The 22,207-nt window shown below is 37.7% G+C and overlaps 1 long non-coding RNA gene across 2 annotated transcripts in view; it reads left to right on the top strand.

The window, feature by feature from the left end:
* The first annotated feature begins 5,784 nt into the window (after positions 1-5,784).
* Positions 5,785-22,207, top strand: part of LOC145720139 (uncharacterized) — a 42,567-nt gene continuing 26,144 nt past the window's right edge. The window contains exons 1-3 of one of the 2 annotated variants that reach the window (XR_014142908.1): positions 5,785-8,983; positions 10,328-10,431; positions 15,488-16,795. This is a non-coding gene — a long non-coding RNA (uncharacterized LOC145720139). Of the gene's footprint in view, positions 8,984-10,327; positions 10,432-15,487; positions 16,796-22,207 lie in introns of those variants that run through there. The other variant, XR_014142909.1, reaches the window with a different exon arrangement.

Here is a 22,207-nt window from a genome sequence, read left to right as displayed (position 1 = left end):
GAATTATTTACCAAGGATACAAAATCTTGTCTACATGAGGTGGTTACTCAGGACAAGTACTATGCAGCATATTTATTCGACTTTTAAATATGTATGTGAAGTGGGCAGCTGGATTTGTAATGAATCTGGAGAATAATGCAGAGGACAGGTCCAGAAATACAATTTTGGAAGCCATTTGTATATGAATTGTATTTGGAGCTATGGAACTAAAGAAATCAGCTAGGAAGGATGTATAAAAGACAATGAGAAAGTGTCTAATGAGTCCTGGATCACAGCAACATTTGGCTATTGGGAAGAGGAAGAGTCAGCAAAGAAGACTGAGCAGTTGTGAGCATTGAGATAGGAGAATCAGTAGAGCGTGGTGTCACAGAAGCCACAAAATGAGTGTTATAAGGAGTGTTTGGTCATTGTCTTGAATTCTTCTGAGAGTTCAAGTAAATAAACATACTTCACTACCTGGAGGCATTACTAACTGTGGCAGAAACTACTTTGTTATTTCTCTTTTTCCTCCCAGGCACACATTTTTACTTCATCTCCCAACTTCCTTTGCAGTTAGATAGAGCTATGTAAATAAGCTCTGTCCAAAGGAATTCTCCCACATATGATTCTACTTCCCCATCTTGCAGAAGAGTGGAGGTCATATGGATCCTCAGAACTGTAAAGGTCCTGGGCCCTTGAGTCTGTGGAAGAGAGAGATTCAGGAGAACTTTGGGCCAGGAACTCCTTTAGACTGCTGCATGAGCAAGCAGTAGATTTTTATTGTGGTAAACCCCTGGGATTTTGGATATGTTTGTTATAGCGGAACCTACAGGCACTAATGCAATAATCTTGACAGTAGTAGACTACTAGGAATGGTGGACTCTGAAGTCAAATTAGAGATGTGTAGAGTACCCAAGGGCATTTGTGGACTCAGTTTTGATAATCTACAGGTGCTGTGGCAGCTTACAGTTAACCATTTTGAATGCTTTAATTTCCTCATTGTTTGAAATAATGCATCTTTGTGAGTGATCTAATCAAATATTAGCCAAGCTAAATCTACCTAGTTGTTTTCTCATACTTTTTCTTCCTCTTGACTAGTTTACATGGTAAGTTTTAACAGTTAAAATGTCAAACAATTCACTAGCTAGTACAATAGTAAGCAGTCTTCTTGATAGTAAGTACTCCAGCAAAGATGGTCTTCCCTGGCCCTCTAGTCTACCAGAAACAAAGGTTCCCTGATACCAGCCAGCATTTATAAACAAAGTCTATTCAGGATGATGCTAAGAGAGTTTCTGTTGTCTCTTTTCCTACCTTAAAGAACATCAATAAATTCCTTCTTGTTTTCCAAGGTTGAGAATATTCCAAGCTTCCCAAGAAGGGATGGGAGAGTAGAAAAAAAAGTTTCTCAATATATTTTTATGAAATAAAACTTGAAAAAAGATAGACGATTGTATTCATGCATTCTAAGATGCCCATTTTTCATATTTTAACATAACAAACTGAGGTGTCTTTTACACTCAATGTACTTAGAAAGCATTATAGCTTTACGTCATAATTCAATTGGCACCAATTTTTCTTTTTTACTCGTACTTAAAATAATGATCTAACAATGAATTGAGATTCCCCCCTTTCTTAGTTTTACTTAAAATAAGTTTGTCTTATAATTGACAGTGTCTTTGAAATGTAGTCATCATTGCATATTTTGTGGATTTCCAACCTGTCATTCAAATTTATATATTGAAAAAAATTGTTGGGCTATTTTTTTGTTCTAATATGAATGAGCCACATTTTGCAGCATTATGTATTATTTCAACATTGAGCAGACTTCTATGTATTTGAAGTTCTGGTATTTTTCCTACAACAGTGCAACCACTTCAGTGATTATTAAAATAGTATCATTAGTATTGAGGGTGGCATTTTGACTTCTAAATCTGTCATATTTATGCAAAAAATCTCACTCAAGTCCTCACCTAACCTCATTAATTCTTTTCTCCAAAAAGAAACAGATTTTCCATTGTTGTTTCTTAGAAAACTTATTTTAGCATTTGACAATGTGATCATGTGACAGAAAGGGAGAGTAGTCCTCTCAATGAGTTGAGACATATGAAGTTACTCAAATAGCTTTAAAACCAGTATTTCAAACATTATGGTAAAGCAGGGTGGGATATTCTTTTTTTTTTTCTACATTCTAACTGTATTCCACTACTGGGTCCATATGTGGTTTGACCCACTGTGGGGAAAGACATTTTATCACAAACCAACACTTTCATGCTTAAGCATTAAGCTCTGAGATGAAGATGAACCATTCCAACCTGAATATAGAAAGTATATTCACAGCTCATTTATAATAAATAGTGGGCTAAATACCTTTTTGGACACTTATATTATTTCTATTTTGAACATGAGAAGATAAATCATTCCATTGAAAGATGAATCAGATTTCCCAAAGTTATACAATAAACCAGTGTCAAAACAGAACATAAGTAACTCATCATTTTTTACTTCCTCCCAGCTCATCAACCACACATTTTTTTTTTAAGATTTTATTTATTTATTTGACAGAGGGAGGGAGAGAGAGAGAGAGGGATCACGAGCGGGGTGGGGAGGGGTGGGAGAGGGAGAAGCAGACTCCCCACTTAGCAGGGAGCGCAATGTGAGGCTTGATCCCAGGCCCCTGAGATCATGACATGAGCCGAAGGCAGACGCTTAACTGAGTGAGCCACCCAAGTGCCCCTCATCAATCATACTTGCAAACCAGAGTCTTCTTCCATCTAAGGTAGATGATTTATGGTTACCTATAATGGCCACTTATTAGCCTTAATCTTTCAGGAAGATCAAGCTAAAATGGTTACAAAGGGACAAAAATGGAAATTCAAATATATCAAGAAATCTCTGGAGAAATAACATTTTGTATAACACATGTTTCTCACTTGACAGATGAGAATGACAGCATGGCAAGATAGTTTTAAAATACTAATTGAGAAGAGGTAGGTATTAACCCAAATTATTCAGGTTTAGTAAAAGTAGACTCACTTAGATTCAGTTTCAGCCTATGTAGTGGCTAGAGAAAAAACACCTACATGTTTTATGTTAGTTATGGTTTCCTTAAAATGTTTTAGAATTTTGGCAGATTAATCTTTTCAAAAGTCCACAAGTTTGCAAAATTTAGTAAAACCAGTAATGAGGAGGGGTAAAGAGAGAAGAGACAGGAAAAAGAGGAGACAGGATACAAAAACTGAAACACATGTCTGAGCTGTAAGCTCTAAAGGCAAGCAGATATCATAAAGAGAACAGGGCAAAAAAGTAATTACTTTGTGTCAAAATTCATGAGTTATTTCCAGATTAAATGGTCTAAACATGTATTGACTTGAAAATGGGATTTTGCATGGGAGGGACAATGTACCACTGGCTGAAAGAGAAACATAGTTTTACTTTTTCTCAAATACTCAGAGTGACTCTTAAAGAACTTCATCACTCTGAATTAGAACAAAATGGAACAAATATTTTCATGCTGCTTAGTGAATTATTTCTCATTGCTGCTCATTCAGATACACTTCTCCCTTTCAATAGACAAGATGGAAGTAAATATATTTAGGGCACTGTTGACATTTTGAGCCAGATAACCCTTATTGTAGGGGGCTGTCCTGTGCCATGTTGATGTTTAGCAACATCCTTGATTTCTAAATATCAGTAGCAGCCTCCTACAATTGTGACAATAAAAATGTCTCCAACATTGTCAAGGCAGGGGGTGCAGGATAAGGCAAAAATCACCCCTGGATGAGAACCACTATGCTAGAGGCAAGTCTAACAAAATTAGCATATTGCCTTTTTAAATTTTTCCATTATCTCCACTTCTACACATTTTTCTTTAGAACTGGAAACACATGAGAGGCCCATCTGGTCATATGAATGGTCTGATTATTTTGTAGCTGCCCACACATGAGATCTAAGTGCCCTAAGTTCACACAGAAGGGACTAGAGAGTCCTGAAATGACCACTCATGGTAGGGACTGAAGGGGTGAGGTGGGAGTTGGGGGGTGGGGCATGGGAAGAAAAGGGTAAAAAGATTGATGAAACATGCAAAAGGGAAAAAAGGAAGAAAGGGATCTATATTAGTTCCTTAGAGCTGCTGGAGCAATGTGCCTCAAAACTGAATGACTTAAAACAGAAATTTATTCTCTCTCAGTTAAGGAAGCTAAAAGTCCAAAATTAAGATGTTGTCAGGGTCATGCTCTCTCTGAAGATTCTAAGGGAGAAGGTGTTCCATGCAATCCCTTAGCTTCTGATGTTGCTGGCCTGGTGCTCCTTGGCTTGTAGATGCCTGACTCTATTCTCTGCTTCCGTTGTCACATGATATTTTCCCTGTATCTGTTTATCTTTCTCTCCTCCTCTTCTTATGAGGACACCAGTCATATTGGATTAGGGCCCAGTTTAAATGAAAATGACCTCATCTTAACTGGATTATATCTGCAAAGGCTGTTTCCAAATAAGGTCACATTCACAGGTACTGGGGATTAGTACTTCAGCATCTTTTGAGGGACATAATTCAACCTACAACAGAGTCCAAAGGGAAGCGATTTGTTCTCAAATGGTTCCAAAAGAAATAGTCATTAGGGAAGCTTCAAAAGCATTAATCAAAGACCCAGGCCCATTCAGGAAATGGGTAATGAATAGAAGTAAAGAAGATAATGCTGAAGCCTCATCTCATTGTGGTATCTCTAGGGGTTGAAAGATACAACTCAAGTTAGAGATTTTGTACTTTGTGACTTTCATGTATGTGTGACCAGCTAAAGGGAAGTTGATTAATGATAGACCATACCTTCTTCCTGTTCACTATTGGAGATGGCAGACTGAAGATGCATAGGGGGGGCGCCTGGGTAGCTCAGTTGGTTGAGCATCTGCCTTCAGCTCAGATCATGATCCCAGGGTCCTGGGACCGGGTTGGGCTCCTTCTCAGTGGGGAGCCTGCTTCTCCCTTTGCCTGCTGCTCCATCTGCTTGTGCTCTCTCTGTCAAATAAATAAATCTTAAAAAAAAAAAGAAGATGCATAGGTAACAGATGGGTATTTAAATTAGGATATTTGAGGAGACTTAAAAATAAAACTATTACAAAGGTGTGGGAAGAGGGGCGCCTGGGTGGCTCAGTTGGTTAAGCGACTGCCTTTGGCTCAGGTCATGATCCTGGAGTCCCGGGATCGAGTCCCGCATCGGGCTCCCCGCTCGGCAGGGAGTCTGCTTCTCCCTCTGACCCTCTCATGCTCTCTCTGTCTCATTCTCTCTCTCAAATAAATAAATAAAATCTTTAAAAAAAAAAAAGGTGTGGGAAGAGTATAAGGAGACCAAAAGGATTGTGTGGTAGTCTGCAGTTAGTAAGTAAATAGAGCTTTGTTACTATCACCTATAGACCCGACGGGGGAAGTGTTTATTTGAACAGAGAGAGAGAGACAGAAACCGAGAGAGAGAGAGAATACTTTGTGGAATTGGAAGCCTGATAGCAGACTTTGGTCAAGGGATACAGCTATCCCATGCACACCCTGCAGGGAGGCAGCCTGAGCTAATAAATATCCTGATCTCTTCCCTTCCTTCCCCTTTCAGTGCTACCCTATCTGTCAAACCCAACCAAATACCAGAGGGCAACCTGTTGATACGGTGCATATAGTTTAGTCTGCTACCCCTAGCTCCCCCATACTCCTGCACTCCCATCAAGCCAGTGTATAACAAATTTAAGAAGGCTGAAGAATGGATCTGAAAGTCCAAATGAAATATATGTAGAAAATATAAGAAATTTGTTAAAATATTTTTTCTCTATATTATTTTGTCTATTAAAAAGTAAAATTCAATTTTTATTAATCTGGCCATATTTCGACATTTATATTTGAAGGGGATCTCCTGCTTGGTTAATGTATTTATTAGTCCTTGAATAAAAACAAACAAAAAAATTCCACAGTGGATCAGACCAGTAGTAAATATATATATTTATTTGTGTCTGTTATGATTTTGGAAACAGATGACATTTTGTAGAAAAACATTGTAGCATTTTATGATGCCACTGACATATTTGGGGATGCATCTAAAATATGGACAAGATGATAACTAAGAGTCAGGAGACCTTAATTCTAGTTTTAGACTTACAGATAATTTGAGGAGGGATATTCATGTAAGTCACTTAATTCCTTTGTTTTCAGCTGTAAAATTAAGAAGTTTGGCATCTCTTCTAGCTAGACTATTTTATAGCCTCTAGTTTCCCTTATTTGGGGTTTATTATTATTAATGATCATTATCACATTCATCAATATATTTGCCTTGATTATATATTTTCCAAAAAAGAAAAAAAATGTAGCAATGAACAAAACCTTATCAATTTGTGAGATTGTAAAGAATGAGAAATGTAGCCATTTGCAGTTAGCAGTTTCACAGAGAATTTGAATGATTCATGACAAGGAGACAAATGTATTCCAAAATCTCAACTGTTTAGATGGCTCAAGCTTTTTCTGACCTTAGAACCCTGAAACATGCTATTTTCTCTTCAGGAAAGATTTCTAGCCTGGCTAACTTGTACCCTTCCCTTAGGTCACAGCACAGCTGTCAATCAAAGAAGCTTTCCTTAATCCTTCTCACCCCTTTCCTCCTTTTATTTTTATTCTTAGAATCTATTTCTTTTCAGTTAGTGCCCTATACATAATTTGTAGTTATATATTTATTTGTACAATTTTTGTTTCTTTGTTTGCCTTCTATCTTTTCTATTTGACTGTAAATCCCTGGGTGTAGAGATCATATCTGGATTTATTTTAAATCTTTCTCCCCAGTCCTTATCACAGTGCCTTGCCCAAATGAATTAACCGGTTTTCAAATAGTCAAATGAATAAGTTTATCTATGTTGTCACTGGACCTGCAATTACTATATCATGAGGAGGAATTTGGGATTGTGAATCTTTTTATAACTTAATATAGAATGTCTTATTTATTTTCCAGGGGTTTGTCAAAGGAACAGATACTGGGGGCTAGATTGCCAAAGGGTTGAATTTGGCCAATTTCCCTTGTTCAGCGCATGGAACATCCTCATAGATGCAACAAAGAGAGAAAATATAGAAAATGCACATTGAAAATAACAAAATAATGAAAATAAAATGATGATACAATAGTAATATAAATAGACTACTCTAAAAAGTTTATCATTCTGAGAAGCAGCGTTTTTCAAACTCTGCACAGTTGGCATTATTTTGAACCAAATATGTCTCTGATGTGGCAGAATGCCCTGTGCTTTGTAGGATTTTTAGCAACATTGTTGGCTTCTACCCAGTCAATTTCGGTAATCCTCCTTCAGTTGTGACAACCAGAATTGTCCAGACTTTGCCACGTGTCCCTTGGGAGACAAAATTGCCTCAGTTGAGAACCATTGCACCTCAGAATTAATAAACAAAAAACCAAACCAAACCAACCAAAACAAGCAGTTTAACACACTATGCATTATCATTTCACTATCCCAAGAACCTTAAAAATCTCATAAAGAAGATTAGTGTTGTCTCCATTTCACATATAAAGAATAGGAAAGAGGACCAATTAAGTAATAACTTCAAAGCCACATAGAGGCAGAGCAAGGATTATGAATCCAGGTCTTTTATTCCATAGCTTGTTCGATTTCCACAAATCTATTCTGCTACCTTAGTAGAAACACCCACTGGAGGGGTTCCAGAGCAGAGATGAGCACCAGCCCCTGGAGACAATGAGGACCCTGGGAGGTGAGTGGGCTATAGCTATGCCATGCACCATCACTCCCAAGCCTGAGTGTCACCTCCAGAGTTTCCAGAGGCAGAGGCCTAATTTGGGATACTTGGTGGCCATCATCTGAGCCCTCTGAACTACACATTCTCAAGCCTGAGAAGAGAATTTCCAAATCTTTCCTGACCCTTTATTTTATGGGAGACACTTAGAAGAAAGGAATTCAATCTATTTTCCTTTTCAATATATATTTGTATTGACACTGTAACTTTTAAAAGCAAAATTAATAATATCAGTGATTGATATGCTTTTAGAAATATTAAATTTATTTATTTTTTCCAACTCAATCAGGGGTGGTTTGGGGAAGAGGGGAGGGAGGAAGAAATAGAAAGAGAAACAGAAAGAGAAACACACATAGCACAGACCAAGAGAGATCGAAAGAAAGTCAGAAAGAGATAGAAAGGCAGACAGAAAGGGACCCACTTAGACACGCAGGTGGAGCCACAGACACACTATGAGTTAGGAGGGAGATGAGAGAGGGGGCCTTGGGGAGGAGGAAGCTGAGGGACAGAAAAGGGCCTTGGGGTATAGGGTCTGTGAGGGAGTTGGTAAAGGTGGAAGATGACTGGTTACTCTCCAGGGACTTGACCAAGTAAAATACCTGATTTCTGTAATGCTGCAGGCATTATTGGTGAGCATATTGAGGATCATTTCTCTCATCCCAAGAAACACAGTGAGTCTGTACAATGTCCTGAAAAAACTCTCAGACTTATCCAAATAATAACCCCTTGAGGACACAGGACATGAAAACCCCTGTTTCCCTCTCTCTCACTTTTCTGTCCCCTCCTCTATTTCCCTCTGGCCCTGCAAATCCAAGAGCAGCTGACTTAAGTCTATGTCAGGAGAGGTGGCTACAAGCAGCTGTGCGCAGCCTGGGTCGGGGTGGGGGCAGCTGTGAGCTCTATGTTTGGGAAGGCCTCAAAGGTTTGCTCCCCAGGGGCCATTTGGACCATTCTAGACTTCTAGATTGAGGCACACAGCACTGAGGCAGCTACTATCCAGTTTATAGCATCACAATTACAGTGGAAACCTGACTATTCTGGGAAGGGCTTTAGTGCCTGATCCACATAATATTTGATACCTCCCTCTGGATCGAAAAGTCCCAAAGTCAACGTCCAGGATCCAAATATTTTCTAACTGCCTTCTCAGCCGACAGCCGGAGCCAGCCATCAGAGGTTTAACTGGACTGTGTGCAGCTGACAGACCACAGAACGGTTAACCTTCAGGTGAGAAATTGAGTTGACATTGAACATGGAGGAAGTAGTTGTCATAGTTTATGATAAAAATAATTTCTTAGTCTTTGGCTATGGTGTTCACCCCAAGTGATCCGTGCCTCCTCTCAGTCAGTGGATGCTGAAATCAAAATATTGTGTGGGAATTGTCAAGAGCACAATTGCCATTGGAGACAGAGGTTTGAGATTATATCATAACAGTGCACTGTTCTATGAAAAAGCCACAGGTCCCAGTACCAGAAGAAACAGTTTTCTGGTCCAACTGCTTACTTTACTCAGGAGGATACCCAGCACCACAGAGGTTAAGGGACTTGTCTAAGATCATGCAACAATTCAGTGGCAGAACTCAAGCTTCCTACTCTTCATCCTGTGCTATTTTCACTTAGGGTACATGATAAATAATAATATTTTCAATAGAAATATGTGGTCTTTTTGAAAATTTTCAATTAATAGTCAAAAGAATGTCAATGCATAGAGTGAATGGTTAATAGACAGTGAGAATTAGAGGGAGAACTAAAAAAAAAGTATCCAGCATTTAGCCTAATATGTGTGCAATCAATATTTATTGAATGAAAGGAATGGGGTCGAATTATTAGTGCTCTTCTCAGGAGGTTCCCGTTAAAACAGCCACAGAATGATTTACTTTAGTGAAGGATACAGGGCTTGCAACTCAAAAAGTGCCATTTTGGAAAGGTTTTTTTTTATTAAATAATTAAAACTGATAGCAAATTCACTAAATAGTGAAATGTTAAAGATAGAGGGCGCTCAAGAGATGAACAGATGCAAACCATATGTAACTACTTAAGAAGGTATACGCTCAGCAAATGCGAAGCTCCTCTGTTGTCTCTACAGAGTGAAGCAAGTCCTGTTTCCCAAGTCTCTTTGTTTTGGATTTTTTCCCAATGTAAAATATCCTTTTTCCATGTAAAATTCAACAGCATAGACTACAAAGCCAGATTGCATAGAAATGGTAGGTTATTTGAGGAGAATTACCCTCCCCCAGTACATTACTCTTAAATAGAACATTTCATTAAATATCGCCACTAGCAAAGTGGGGCAGGGGGCAGTGTTCCTCCTAGAAGTTGAAATAGCATTGAAAGGTTGAATGAACCAGATTTATATGCACATTTTTCAGATAACTAGATTCTCTGGGGACTAAAGAGTGGTAAAGGTTTAATATGATCTCAATGAATCTCTCAGGTCTCCTTGTATTTCATTGTATTCTGACCATGAATCATGTGAAAGTTCATCAGATCAACTCATTTCTCAGCTGTTTGTGTCTTAAGACCTTCCCTCTTGTTTGGCAAATCTGATGTGATGATCTGTCTGTGGTTCCAGGTCACCTGAGCATTTAGGCTGCTGTTCTGTTTACAGCTCCCAAAATGTCTTCTTTTCCCAGAGGCTACATCATCCTGGCTTTTTGACGTATTGGAAGGACGGAGGTATTGTAAAACAGCTCTTTGAGCATCTCTATTTCGGGCTATAAATTGCTAAGTGAACATAAAAGGCCAAGGATTCCCCTTTACAATTGCTCCCTGTATTAGCACAAGCCAAAATAATGCTTGCCAGGGTCACTTTTGCCTAGTCTTGATGAATAACAATTTCAATCCAATAAACCTAATATGCAAAAAAAAGAAGTTTTTTAAGGTTGTTCAGAAGAAACTAAATTAGCTGTTATATTTAACATTTAATTTACTGATAAAAAAAATCAAAGATTCCCATGGGATATTTTATATTTTGGCAATATATACTTCAAAGATTCCTATGTTAAATGATTCTAAAAGAACACATGTTAAAGCATATGAATGTTCTAGATTTTTAAAAGCCATACCTTTTGTCCACATAGCACACAAACTAAACATTACCAAGACTTTACCATGCATTATACCATCTAAGCTCATAACCTTTAGAGAAAGGTGTGATTATATGTATATTAAAAGTAAGAAGGGGCGCCTGGGTGGCTCAGTCATTAAGCGTCTGCCTTCGACTCAGGTCATGATCCCAGAGTCCTGGAATCGAGCCCCTCATTGGGCTCCCTGCCCAGCGGAAGCCTGCTTCTCCCTCTCCTGCTCTCCCTGCTTGTGTTCCCTCTCTAGCTGTCTCTGTCAAATAAATAAATAAAATCTTAAAAAAAAAAAAATAAAAGTAAGAAATGTACCTCAGAAAGATAAGGGGCTGGTCTCAAGACATATAGCTAGGAAGGAACAGCATAATTCAAGCACTTCAGGACAGTAAAACTATTCAAAAATATATTTTCTAGTATGTTGTCTGCTAAATGCTGGATCCCTCAGGAAATATCTAATGCTTTTTGGGTTCAAATTAGAAGGGAAAGACCTACTTATCAAATTATATAGGGCTGGAAAAAATATATTTTTGTGAAAATTGTATTTATGAATTTGTAGACTGAAATCAGAAGATAAACTTGAAAGTAATGTATCTCTTTGCCATTTAATTGGATTGCTTGTAAACCATCCCAGAAGAATCAATTTAAGATCTAAAAAAAAAAAAAAATACAAAACTTATGCACTTTTTTTGTGTTGGCCGTCTCATTGCTTAACAAATCTACTGAACTAAAATTCTTTGTTCTACTGTAAAACTATTGGCCTGTGGAGAAGGATTATTGGTTACTAAACTGGAATCTGTTAAGAAAAAGTCTTTGTTGAATCTTCCCAAAGCTGATCTTTAGGTTACTTGATCTTTATATTGTTTCTAATGCTTGATATTTATTTAGATAAGGTCCCCAAGTAAGTAAAATGTCATGTTTCCCCTTAATTCCAAAACTTTAGACTTTACTCGATATTAAAGTAGAAGTTCAAAAAGTACTGAATGCAATTAGAGCATTGTTTTATAGGTCAAGTTGGATACATATTTAAGGATTATGGTATTAATTTATTAGTCAGTCCACTGTCTGCAACTATCATCTACACTGTTCCATCTTTTTGCTACCATCATTTTCTCAAATCTTCACCATCTGACAGGCATTTTTGTTCTCCATGTACCCCTCCTCTGTACTTGTCCTTAGTCTGCAGCAGTGATTCTCAAATATTAGCAAGTTTCAGAACTTGAAGATTTGATAAAACACAGGTTGCTTGGCTCCACCTCTAGAATTTCTAATTCAGTAGGTCTGGAAAAGGCCCAAGAATGTGCATTTGGAGTTGGTTCCCTGATAATGCTGATGCTGCAGATCCAGGGCCCACATTTTTGTGACCACATATTCTATGTCTTTCTGGTTATTTCCATTTCTTCAGTTTGGCTTTTGGTGCACTGGAAAGACATTTCAGTTTCAATTATCCAAGGTTCATTGGAAAAACATCTCAGTTTCAATTATCCAAGGTAACAGAATTTTCATTCATCTGTTTGCCTCCAAGCAACCTCACGATCTAGTAGAGCCATAATGGCTGTTCACAGAGAAAAGAGATTCTCCCATAGGCCATACTTAATGTAAACTGCTTCCTACTAAGGCTTGTCCCCTGCCTTCTGGGATCGAGAAAGATGTAAAAGAACAGCTTGTCCTTCTTTTTAGAACAGTCTCTAAACAGAATCAGGTGATATAGCCAGGGATGTATAGGATCTTTGGTGCCTTATGTGACTTTTACCTTTATATGTTCAGAAGTATGTGATAAATTATTTCTTGTTTCCACTACGGCCAGACAAGGTGTTGTGAGGGCAGAAAGCTGTTGGAATTACTGGAGTGCTTCCTCCTATTGCTCACACTCATAGTAATTTACCTTCTGGAAATAAAATGATAATTTTAATCCATTAGGTTACTCATTAAAGAAGTGGAAAAAAGGAAGAAGATTTAAATCAGGCTTGGATTGACATTGGTGGATCTGGAGTTAGTCTTAATGTAATATCTAAAACTCTAGCTGCTTTTTCTTTGGTTATAGCAAGTCTTATTGATTTTTTATTGAAAAGATTCTTGGCTTCTGATTTTTATGTTCTTTCTCTTGAATTGTATAAAAGCAGAGTTTCTATAAAAGGGTATTTTATTTTACTCTACTATCTGAACATCAATCATATGCCAGAGAAAAGAGTCAATGTTTAAAAGACATGGCTCCTGCCCTTGGAAACCTATATAAAATGTAGACATGGCAGAGCAACATTAGACATTTTTCTACATAATTAGAGCTACCTAGGGAAAGTGTATCTCATCACACATCTATAGAAGATTCTTTGGCTGAGGACCTTTCATAAGGGATTAACCTTCAGATGCATTTTCCTTCCTCCCACCAGATGTGTGTTTCTCTTACAAGCACTCCCAAATAATTCAATATTTTATATAGTGAAATAATTTCACTGGAGTAGAGAATCCTTTTTCTGTCCCAAGGATTTATTTTTCTATGAAACACTTAGTCACAGGAGGTCAATATCTGTGTGTTTCTGTGGATGGTCAGAGTACTGTAAAAGAGGCAATGGGGACCATAAGCAGGACAGGCAGCAGTGCTGGTAAAAATAAATAAATGAAAATATAGACAAAATAATTCCATCTTCCAGCCCTTGCATTTGCTAAACTGTCAGCTGTATTCACCATATACTGGTCTTGAGCTCATTAATCTTTAAACACATTAATTATCACTATTTTGACTGACTCTGTGGGATATTTACATGCTGTAAACAGTTCTGGTATTCTTTGCAAACACATGCTGTGAAGGACCCCTTGGGTTCTAAGTTGCTTTACCTTACCAAACATTTGTTCTTTTGTAAACCAAGAGCCTGACCAGTTTCCTTATACCGCTCTCTTGTGTATGACAAAAATAAAGATATATACCAATGGGGAAGATAAATTAAAGTGTCTTTCCTCCATTCAGCATCATTATACAATAATAGGTGAACTATGGGCCTTTTTTGCATACCATCAAGAGAATCTTATTATCTCTCTGGAAGGAACCCCTTCAGACTTACTTATTTCTCTAATTAATATTGAATCTGCAAGGCAAAAGTCTACTTTTTGTCACCAATGCAACCAATTTAGTCCTCAACATACTAAGAACCAATTCTACCACCTCGGGCCGCACTGAGGAGGTTTCTTCCATCTCCAGCTCACAATGTATACTTATGGGCAAGCAGCCTAAAAGGAGAAGTGCAAGGGGATGCTAACATGGTCCATATTTGTTAATGGGAACCTCCTTCTGCTGAATGAGGGAAGCTTAATCCCATGGAAGTATGGTTTCAATTTTTCATTGAAATTACAATCAAACAAGTTGCCAGCACACATTTTTCTTTGTCAGATGTTTCCCTTATGGTAGATTTGGAGTACTCTTGGGCCAGCTTATAAACCTAATTCTCTGCCAGTGTTGCTACAGACTCTTCTCTTTGTTTTCAAATTAATTTTGCCTTTTTCTCCAAGAGGTGGATACATTTGATATACAGTAGTACCTGACAAAAAAATGTCTCTTCAACACTGACTTTTTGTAGGACTCTGATGGAAAGGATGACACATTATTGGCTCTTCCTTCGCTCTCTGTAGGGAACTCTGTATGATAAAAATTACAAGAGCCAAGGGCCTGAAATTTCCTGATTTTCTAGCACTTATTAAAATTGTATTTATCAAGGTTGATTCTTGGCTGCTGATTGAACTGGCTCTCATGGAAGGAATGGCTTTTAGAGCTCTGCTTTGGGAGCAGGGGATCCTATGCACACTATTGGACAAAGTAGTCTTGGGAATGACTGTACTGTTTTCAGACTCATGAAACCACAAGCTTCTCAGGAGAGCTGAACCCAAGTTGAAAATCTTCCACCTCCTTTTCTTTGAGCAGGCAGTTTCAGAGGGAACAAGCAAAGGATAATAAAGACCAGTGTTTTTTTGATCTCTGGTCCTAGAACTGTGTCCCTAATGGGTGAGAATCTACATCAAAGAAACTAGAATAAAACTGGGAATTTACCATGTTTTTGTTTTCAGCCCATCTCCAGGCAAAGGTGTGGTGGAGTTGATTTGGCCTAGAGTTCTGGCCATGTGAATCTTTTGGCAACTGCCAAATATTACCATCTGGACCAAATCATTTTTTCTCTCTCTATCTTTGCAGGTGTTATTTTCTAAGGTGACTGCCTCTGCTTTAACTGGGGAGAAAGTGGGTCCTAAAAACAAAGATAGTGTAACTACTATTAATGCTATGTCTTACTGGAGGAGGATTGTTCTCATAAGTACTTAATACCACATATAAAAAAGACCCATCAGAAGAGAAAGAAATGAGGTATAAGTTAACATGATTTTATGAAGGGAGAACTAGAAAGGGAGCAAAGTCTGGGCTCTGCTCCTGAAATAATGTCTCAGGCGAGCTCAGTCTGGGCTCTGTTCCTGAAATAGTGTGTGACTGAAGTAAGGCATCTTTGGAGGTCCATATTCCTTCTCACATATAATTATACCTCACCAGCATCATAACACCATTAAATCTTAGGAATGGAAGGGACCTTGGGGTGTTAATATCTCTACCTATTTTAGTGTTGTTTTGTAAATCAAATGAATGTTAAAGCTGCCTTTTGAATTTATTTTTCTTCCAGTGTTACAAAGAACTTGCTATATAGAAAATATTGGGAGATGGACAGAAAAAGCTAAGATGAAAAAGACGTGATGCACTCCTTCAAAGAAACTCACCATCTTATAGGAAACATTCATTCTTTCTTTCATCCAAGTATTCAGCATTTATTTCACACTCTGTGAAAGATGTTGGGAATAAAGAGATGAAAAAGCATAATTTTTGCCTGTCTTCAAGGATCTTTTTTACTGAAGAGATAGATAAGTAGTTTAAAACTGATAAATGTGTGGTGAGTGGAAAGCCCTGAGAACTATGGTGGGTTGGGTGTCAGGGGAGGTTTCTCAGAGGGAATGACTTTTAGTTTGAGTTCTCTACATAAATAATTAAAGGGGTGAATGAAAGTGTGATGTGTATGGTCTGAGGACTGAGAGTGAGGGATAGATGGCAGATGGCATTCAGTAAGAAATGATTTTAACAGACCTGAGCACCATATTTTGGGCACCATATCTTGGGCACCATATCACCTCAGTATCAACAGAAGACTTTTTCTTAGTATTAACTGAATATTCAGTTTCTCTTGCATATTTGTGGAGAATTTTTGTCAGGGGCTTGTTCAAAGGTTAGCCCTCATAGAGGCAAACCGTAAGAGATTCTTAACCATAGAGAACAAACTGAGGGTTGCTGGAGGGGTGGTGGGTGGGCGGATGGACTAAATGGGTGATAGGTATTAAGGAGGACACTTGTTGTGATGAGCACTGGGTGTTATATGTAAGTGAAGAATCACTAAATTCTACTCCTGAAGCCCATACCACACTATATGTTAACTAACTTGAATTTAAAGAAAAAAAATCTTTGGAGAAAAAAAAAAAATTATGAATGAGTGTTGAATTTTCATGAAAAAAAAAGTCAACCCTCTTAGAAATAAGTCAGACAGAAAAAGACAAATGTGATTTCACTTATATGTAGTCTAAAAAAACAAAACAAAACAAAAACAAAAACAAAAAACAAGAAGGAAAAAAGAAAAGAAAACGTGCAAATTCAACCCAAAGGAGGGCTTGGCCCTATGCAGAGGCCTCCTTCTGCACATGACTTAGTGGATTGACTGTCCCCAGGGCCACCTCAGGAAGACCTGAGGGTGGTGGGGCCATCTGAGAAGAGAGAAGGTCACTGTGTCACCCCAGAGCGTAGAGTTACCCTCTTCCAGGAACACTTGTATTGAATGGGGAAAAACTGGCTCCACTGAAAATCCGTAAAATTTTAAGAACTTGCCAAAGCAAAAGAAAACAAAAGCTTTCTCTGTTGGTCTCTCCCTGAGTCTCTAAAATACTAAACAGAAAGAGTACTACTACTCTATCCTCCACCACCTCCACCACCATCACTATTACTGTCACCGCATAAAACAACCACTGATACCATTACCACGATGTCGCTACAATAACTACCACTAAAATATTACCATTGCCACCAACAACCACTACCACTGTTACTACTACTCCCAACACCACGGCCATCACTGTGACTTTAACCACCACCATCATCACTCCTACCATCACTCCCATTCTCATTCCTGAAGTAATTATGCTAGACCTTCTCAGACATCTTAACGGCCATCTATGCCCCAGGTCATAGTTCTTGCTTGCGTGAAATGGGTATTATTGATAGCCATTGTAATGTCAATTAAAGGGACATTTTAATAAAAGCCTTTTTTTCACAATGGCTAAAGAGGATTCTTCAGGCTCACAGAGGAAAACCGAATTTTAAACATATTCTTCCCTAAAGGAATAAACAGCAATGACACATACTGCTGTCCTTGATTTAAGGTATATTCAATCCACATGGATCCTCAAGATGTAGAGAGCTATTTGAAATGTATTCCCTGGAAGAGTAGAGAAGATAGGATGGCATATTACTCACCTATGATGATACCTCATATTACTCCAGTACTTAATTTTATTCTAGAAGCTTCTTCTTTCTAACAACTTTGCAGTTGAGGCTGAGAATAGGAGTAAGTCTTCTTCTAAGAAGGTAAGAGATCCATGGTTAAAAGTGTCTCATTGTTTCTGTCAATTGTTATATATTAAGGGATTACAGAATCAACTGGAGTCAAAAGAAGTGTGCCCCGAACAGAGTTGATGATGGAGGAAAAATAAGAAATGGTTGGGGGTAGTGATTTTCCAAACATGTTTATGTGGTTAAATTCCAGGCAGTTGTATGTTAAGTTAAATTTGGAGCATTTTTTTTCCAAGAAAAACATGAGAAAAATAATTATACAATTTGTATGCAATATAAAGATAATAATCACAAGCATCTATGGAGGAAAAACTACTGAACTAGCATAATAATTATTTTCAACTTTTTAAGATTTGTTTGCAATTTCTTCAGTTGTTTTATCATCTATTAGCACTCTTTCAAGTCACACAATAAAGATCTCTTAAGACAAGTATGTCACACTACTGAATGAATGCTAGTTCTTGAAGACACCATGAAGACCATGCCACAGTACCTGCCTTGGAGTTTGTCACCTACCGAAAACAATAGTAAGCAAGTAGTGCCATTACAGAGAGATTATGCTACAGTAAATGTAGGACTTGGTTCAATCAAAGCACCTGAGGTAGGTATCTAAATCAAGTTTGGCATCATAAAGGGCATAGTCAGAAAAGGAGGCCAAGATTAAATATCATCTATTCTGTCACTTGAAAAGATGGGAAGGATTTTACTGGAGCAAGGAAGGTGGAAAGATAAGGAAGGAGGAAGGGATATTTTAGGCAAAAGAAATAGTGTGTGAAAAGACAAAGGACTATAAAATAAAGTACAGTTTGTACTAGGAATTGCTAAAGAGATCAGTATAGTGGAGATATCATAGCAGATAAATAGTAGGCTATAACTGTATATGAAAAAAATATCTGAGGAAAATTAAACATTGAGGAAATTCTATTTGTTAGAAGTGTTTTTCCCACTGTGAACTGAAAAAGAACATTGCTTTTTGACCATTTGGATTCAGTTAACTGGTGAAACACCAGTATTTCATGGGAGCATACATAACTGGGTCAACTAGTCATACTGGCCATACTGGCCAACTACCCAGTATGGCCACATCTGGTTTTAAGATAAGGTCTAGTTTGGGATTAAATCCATGTCTACCCTGAGATTTGGACTGAAGGCAGAGTTAGAAGGAAGTTGCAGTAAAGATGGGAGAGTGACAGTGGAGTTGTAAACATATTTTAGGTGTATGTGTGTGTGTGCGTGTGTGTGCATGTGTGTGTTCCCTATTATGCCTTTTACTGTCTTAGGATTCAGGTCTGTTAAGCACATGCAAAATGAAAGACAGATATTCCTAATGAGTTTCTAGGACCTATTAGAAGGTAATGACAGAATCCTAGTCTTGTATATATTTTATTCTTGCTATAACTACAAAAGCATGGAAAGGGAGGCAATATTAGTGGTAGAAAACAAATACAGAACTAATCAGCTCTGACAGTCCAATTTTATTTTATTTTTATTTATATTTTTAAAGATTTTATTTATTTATTCCTAAGAGACAGAGACAGAGAGAGAGGCAGAGGGAGAAGCAGGCTCCTCGCTGAGCAGGGAGCCCGATGTGGGGCTCAATCCCAGGACCTTGGGATCATGACGTGAGCCGAAGGCAGACGCTTAACCATCTGAGCCACCCAGGCGCCCAGTCCAATTTTAAATAACACATTTTCAGATATTAGACACTAAATCACCATACTTCCATTTATCCTAAAGGGAACTATAACTTTCCTGACAGAATGAGGATATAAAATTCTTTGTAAAAAATAATGTTTTTCTTTCAAAAAATTTTCCTAGCTTTCTTAAAAATAGTAAATATTTTCTTATTTAGTTGAATTGTAATTTCTTTTTGTTTATTTTATTATTTTTAAAGCTATCTTGCATGATAGAGCCAAGATTTTTAGAACATATTTAACTGCCAGAGTGAATGGCTCAAAAGCCCAAGTATCAGCTTCAGCACACATAAATTCTCTGGAACAACATCTTCAAATCCCAGCAGTTTTCTTTTCAGATTGCCAAAATAAGGTCAAGGAAACCATAAAATTTCTCTGTTACTGTACACACACACACACACAGACACATATTCCCTTTCCTGATTTTTCATTGTGAGATGATCTTACAATGCACACTGAAGCATACTATTTTTGAGGTCAGTATTGGTAATACACACTATATTCAAGGGCCAGAAAAGTTAATAAGCTTTTGCTATAAGAAGCCAAAGGATAACAATTTTGGGCTCAAAAGGAAAGTTGTTACTGATTTTACTGAAGCTTTTCTTATACTATAAAATAAAATGCGTAAATGCAAATTCAAATAGGACAGCCCTTAAAAATATGCATTGGAAGCATGGCAGTCACTTTGAAAAGTCAGTTGGTTCTTTCCTCTTGACATGTAAACTAAAATACTCTATCAGTTATTTTTTTTTCTTTTTTAAAAAAAGATATTATTTATTCATTTGAGAGAGAGAGAGACAGAGGATGAGCAGGGGGAGGGGCAGATGGAGAGGGAGAAGCTGACTCCCTGTTCAGCAGGGAGCCTGACACAGGGCTCTATTCCAAGACCCCAGGATCATGACCTGAGCCCAAGTGAGATGCTTAACTGACTGAGCCACCCAGGTGCCCCTAGAATTAAAAATATCTTTAACTCCAATAATCTCACTCCTAGAAATCCATCCTAGAGTGATAAAAGCCCTAGTCAAAGGCTTTATGCACATGTTTATTAAAGAAGTGTCCATAGTGGAAATAAGTAACCATAAACAAACGACTATCAATATGAGAGTGGCTGAATAAACTATATACACCCACAATATTGAATATCATATAGACATTAAAAAGAAAAAAAATAAAGTTATATCATTTGATACAGATCAATTTCTTCCTTTTTTCTTTTTTTATTATTAACATATAATATATTATTTGTTTTAGGGATACAGGTCTGTGATTCATCATTCTTACATAATACACAGCACTCACCACAACACATACCCTCCCCAATGTCCATCACCCAGCCGTTCCATCCCTCCCACCCCACCCCACTCCAGCAAATCACAGTTTGTTTCCTGAGATTAAGAGTTTCTTATGGTTTGTCTCCCTCTCTGATTTCTTCTTGTTTCATTTTTTCCTCCCTTCCCATATGATCCTCTGCCTTGTTTCTCAAATTCCACATATCAGTGAGATCATATGATACTTGTATTACTCTGATTAACTTATTTTGCTTAGCATAATACCCTCTAGTTCTATCCATGTCATTGCAAATGGCAAGATTTCATTTTTTGATGGCTGCATAATATTCCATTGTATATATATATACCACTTTTTCTTTATCCATTCATCTGTTGATGGACATCTAGGCTCTTTCCATAGTTTGGCTATTTTGGTTGCTGCTATAAACATTGGGGTGCACGTGCCCCTTCCTATCACTACATTTGTATCTTTGGGGTAAATACCCAGTAGTGCAATTGCTGGGTCATAGGGTAGCTCTATTTTCAACTTTTTGAGGAACCTCCATACTGTTTTCCAGAGTGGCTACACCAGCTTGCATTCCCACCAACAGTGTAGGAGGGTTCCCCTTCCTCGGCATCCTCACCAACATCTGTCGTTTCCTGACTTGTTAATTTTAGCCATTCTGACTGGTGTGAGGTCTTATCTCACTGAGGTTTTGATTTGGATTTCCCTGATGCCGAGTGATGTTGAGCATTTTTTCATGTGTCTATAGGCCATTTGATGTCTTCTTTGCAGAAACATCTGTTCATATCTTCTGCCCATTTCTTGATTGGATTATTTGTTCCTGGGATGTTGACTTTGATAAGTTCTTTATAGATTTTGGATACTAGCCCTTTATCTGATATGTCATTTGCAAATATCTTCTCCCATTCTGTCAGTTGTCTTTTGTTTTTGTTGACTGTTTCCTTTGCTGTGCAAAAGCTTTTTATCTTGAGGAAGTCCCAATAGTTCATTTTTGCCCTTGCTTCTCTTGCCTTTGCTGATATGTCCAGGAAAAAGTTGTTGCAGCTGAGGTCAAAGAGGTTGCTGCCTGTGTTCTCCTCAAGGATTTTGACAGATTCCTGTCTCAGGTCATTCATCCATTTGAGTCTATTTTTGTCTATGCTGTAAAGAATGGTCCAGTTTCATTCTTCTGCATATGGCTGTCCACTTTTCCCAACACCATTTGTTGAAGAGACTGTCTTTTTTCCATTGGATATTCTTACCTGCTTTGTGAAAGATTAGTTGACCATAGAGTTGACAGTCCATTTCTGAGTTCTCTATTCTGTTCCACTGATCTATATGTCTGTTTTTGGCCAGTACCATACTCTCTTGAAGATTACAGCTTTGTAATAGAGCTTGAAGTCTGGAATTATGATGCCACCAGCTTTGCTTTTCTTTTTCAACATTCCTCTGGCTATGCAGGGTCTTTTCTGGTTCCACACAAATTTTAGGATTATTTATTCCATTTCTGTGAAAAAAGTTGATGTATTTTGATAGGGATTGCATTGAATGTGTAGATTGCTCTAGGTTGCATAGACATTTTCACAATATTTGTTCTTCCAATCCATGAGCATGGAATGTTTTTCCATTTCTTTGTGTCTTCCTTAATTTCTTTCATGAGCATTCTATAGTTTTCTGAGTACAGAAATCTTTGGTTAGATTTATTCCTAGGTATCTTATGGGTTTGGGTGCAATTGTAAATGGGATCGACTCCTTAATTTCTCTTTCTT

The sequence above is a fragment of the Leptonychotes weddellii genome, chromosome 2 (assembly GCF_054177405.1).
Source record: "Leptonychotes weddellii isolate Sample4059 chromosome 2, ASM5417740v2, whole genome shotgun sequence".
Classification (NCBI taxonomy): Eukaryota; Metazoa; Chordata; class Mammalia; order Carnivora; family Phocidae; genus Leptonychotes; species Leptonychotes weddellii.
This window is presented reverse-complemented; position numbering and strand designations above follow the sequence as displayed.